Source organism: Poecilia formosa, unplaced genomic scaffold (genome assembly GCF_000485575.1).
Source record: "Poecilia formosa unplaced genomic scaffold, Poecilia_formosa-5.1.2 Scaffold737, whole genome shotgun sequence".
In the NCBI taxonomy this organism is placed as follows: domain Eukaryota; kingdom Metazoa; phylum Chordata; class Actinopteri; order Cyprinodontiformes; family Poeciliidae; genus Poecilia; species Poecilia formosa.
In genome coordinates, this window is record NW_006800676.1 from 5,312 (window position 1) to 9,316 (window position 4,005).

Here is a 4,005-nt window from a genome sequence, read left to right on the forward strand (position 1 = left end):
GACTGTCCAGGAATGACTCGAGGTATTTAAAATTTGCCACAGTTTCAACAGGTTGGCCATCAAGTGAAACTGTAATCACTTTCAGTTCTTGTTTATCTAATTTAATTAGCTCTACTTCCTTAAGAAAATGAAAAGGTATGTTCTTTTGTGAGGGAATTTGTCTTTTACTGTTCTGGTAATGCCAGAATTAATAATAAGTAATTAAAGATATTGTGGTATTCTGATTTAGTAATTATATTGGTTGTGTTACCACCCCCACGCCACTAGAGGCAGTCGCAAACCCGAAAAGATGCGACTAAGGAGCAGATTTAGAAGTACACCAAAAGCTACAGAATTTGCTAAAAATTGTGAGCTGCCGTGAAGTAAATAAAAAAGAGAAGTTCAAATACATTCTGAGAGTGAAACTCCTTCCTGAAGGTGAAAATATATCACAGATTTCAAAAGAAAATAAAAACGGAAGTATAGGAAATAGCGCCCCCTTCACTTCCAGATTGCAATGGTCCCATTTCCAAATAAGGTATGAGACTGACAGTGGTCCGCCCTCTGTTTGGGCGAGCCGGAAGGGAGCGGTCGGAGGACGCCGAGTGGAGAGGTTTTTTGAAGCCACGTATGATTGTGGTAGCACGAAGACAGAAAGTTTGGAACTGAACTTTTGGTGATAAATGTGACTTAATTCAGAACATGGCAACGCTGGATTTAGAAAGAAGTGACTATAATAGTGACGAGGAAGGAAGGGGTGGTCAAATGAAGAAAAAGAGTGGGAAAAGGTGGGGAAGGGTGGTAAGAAGCAGCAAGCTGCTGAAAGAAAGAGGAAAAAGGGAGATGAGGAAAGTACTGAAGACACAGATAGTGAAGGCATTGAGGAAAAAGCAGAAGAATCAAAACATCAAAATCTGAACATTATAATAAGATTTGATGAAGGAGAAGGAGCTAAGAAGATTGATTTACTTAAGTTAACAAAAGCACAAAAAGCACATATACGAGAAATTAAACATGCTAAAATACTGAGAGATGGAAATCTTTTGATTGGATGTAATTCGGAAGGTCAGGATGAAAAGGCAATAAAACTTGGGTGGGTGTGTAAAGTCAAAGTCAGAACAGTTGTTAAAAGTGGGTGAAAAAAGAAATAATGAAAGCAAAGGAATTATCACAGGGATGCATTTAAGTGTAAACATGAAAAACTTAGTTGGGAATTTGAAAGAAAGTAATAAGGAAATAAAAAGAGCACCAAGATTGACAAGGGGTCCAGAGAAAGTTGAAACAGAAACTGTGTAGGTGGAGTTTGAAACAAAAGAAGTGCCAAAGGAGGTTTTCTTTGGTTTGATAAGATTTAGTGTGTTTTTTAGATAGTAATAATCTTGTATGTTTGAATAATGGTAAGAAGACAAGAATTTATATTAATTCAGGTAAGGAATCTGTATTGGATTTAACATTTGTTTCAAGTTGTTTAGCTCCATTATGTGATTGGCAAGTTAAAAATAAGTCTTTTGGTAGTGATCATTACATTATAACCAGCAATATAATGATGGGTCAGGTGCAGAGTCCTGAAATGATAGGAAGAAAGTGGATATTTAGGAAAGCAAATTGGGAGAAATTTTATAACTTATGTGAAAGTAAGATTTTAAGTGTACAAAATGATCAGAGTATTGAAAGTATGAATCAAGAGATGAGTCAGTGTATTTTAGCAGCTGCTGAGGAGTCTATTCCAAAGACATCAGGGAAAAACAGGAGAAAGTTAGTTCCATGGTGGAATGATGAGTGTAGAAAAACAGTCAGAGAAAGAAATAAAGCATTTAAATTGGTTAAAAGGTCTCATAATTTTCAACATTTAATTGAGTATAAAAAGTCACAAGCAAAAGTAAGAGGCACAATAAGAAGTGCAAAAAGAGAATTTTGGAGAGGTTTCTGTGACACAATTGGTAGTAGTACAAAGTTAGGAGACGTTTGGGGGATGATAAAAAAATGGGAGGAGATAGAAGGGAATGGAGTTATCCTATACTTAATAAAAATAATATAGTAGCTGTAACTGACAGGGAAAAATGCTGATATTTTAGTAAGCACGTTTGTGGAGATACATAGTGGGAAAAATTTATCAGTTAATGAAATAGAGGGAAGAGAGAGAACTAAAAAGAAAAATTATGAAATTTTAAGAAGGAATGAGAGTAATACTGATGATCTGATGAATTATCCTTTCTCTATTGGAGAGCTGAAAAGAGCGTTGGATAGAACTAGGAATAGTGTTCCAGGTAAAGATGAAGTGTGTTATATTATGCTAAGATATGTGAGTGATGATGTTTTAAATAAATTTGGAAAGAGGGGAGACTGCCTTGTAAATAGAAAGAAGCCATTGTTATTCCAATAAAGAAACCTGGGAAAGATCATAGTAATCCTGGAAACTACAGATTGATTGCTTTAACATCTAATATGTGTAAACTGATGGAAAGGATGGTGAATGAGAGATTAATACAATATTTGGAGTCAAGAAATATAATTGCTCCTTATCAGAGTGGCTTTCGTAGAGGGAGAGGAACAATAGATCCTAGTTTATGTTTAGAAGATATTAGAAAAGCTCAGATTAATAAGGAAACTGTTGTTGCTGTGTTTTTTGATGTAGAAAAAGCATATGATATGTTATGGAGGGAAGGGTTAATTATTAAATTACATCAGATAGGTATTAGGAGGTAATATGTTTAATTGGATAGGGGATTTTTTATGTGATAGAAATATTCAAGTCAAAATAGGATCTCATGTTTCACAATCATGTAAAATAGAAAATGGAACTCCTCAAGGAAGTGTGGTAAGTCCAACATTATTCTCAGTTATGATTAATGATATTTTTAAAGAATTATCTTAGTTTTGGCAAGTCACTTTTTGCTGATGATGAAGCATTATGGAAAAGGGTAAGAAATGTAGAACATCTTATTTTAAAACTTCAGGAAGGTATAGATAAAATGGGTAAGTGGGGGGTAGAATGGGGCTTTAAAATTTCAATTGAAAAGACAAAAGTAATGTTTTTTACAAATAAAAAAATTGGGGTTGATAAAAAGTTGTATTTATATGGGAAAGAGTTAGAAAGGGTTGACTGTTTTCGTATTTTGGGAGTAGATTTTGAATAGAAACTAACTTGGGAAAATCACATAGAACATATTATGGAGAAAAGTAAAAAGGTTCTTAACATTATGAGGTGTTTAGTAGGGTGACATGGGGTACAAGCTTTGAATCACTTAAAAATATTTATGTGTCACTAATTCGATCAAGAATAGATTATGGGAGTGTGGTTCAGCAGCTAAAACTAGGTTAAAAAAGTTAGATGTTATCCAAGCCAGAGCATTGAGAATTTGTTTAGAGGCAGTTAAATCAATGCCAGTATGTGCTTTACAAGTAGAATCAGGAGAGATGCCATTATGCATCAGAAGATATCAGCTAATGGTTAATTATTGGATAAATTCAAAAGGACATAATGAAGATCACCCAGTTAAGAAAGTATTAGAAAATTGTTGGGAAAGAAGAAAGAAACAAATTAACAGTTTTGGGTGGGTTGGGAATAACGGAGCAAAAATATTTAATAAAGAATTTAGTCCAACAGTATTGTGGCCATTGAGACCTACATGGACATGGAAATATATTAATGTAGACAGATCACTATCAAATATTAAGAAAAGAAATACAATAGATATTTGCCAAGAATTTTATAATCAAATACAGAATAAATATAATGATTATTTGCAAATGTATACTGATGAAAGACCCCAAAAATGAAGCAACAAGTATAGCAGTAGTGATTCCTGAATTAAAGATTAATATTTCAAAAAGAACATCTAATTATTTGAGTATATATGCAGTAGAATTATGTGCTATTTTATTAGCTTTAGAATGGGTGGAGGATACTAATATAAATAAAATAATAGTTTGTAGTGATTCATTATCTGCATTGTTGAGTATTGGAAAGGGACATACAAATAATCATCAAAATATATGAGATTATGGCTGTTCATCATAGGATAC

General features: G+C 33.4%; 1 long non-coding RNA gene across 1 annotated transcript; it reads left to right on the forward strand.

Annotated features, from left to right (window-relative positions):
- The first annotated feature begins 632 nt into the window (after positions 1-632).
- LOC107834733 (uncharacterized) lies at positions 633-3,918 on the forward strand. The gene is made up of 3 exons (XR_001660546.1): positions 633-718; positions 1,112-1,114; positions 3,909-3,918. It is a non-coding gene; the product is annotated as an uncharacterized LOC107834733 (long non-coding RNA).
- The last annotated feature ends 87 nt before the right edge of the window (positions 3,919-4,005 follow it).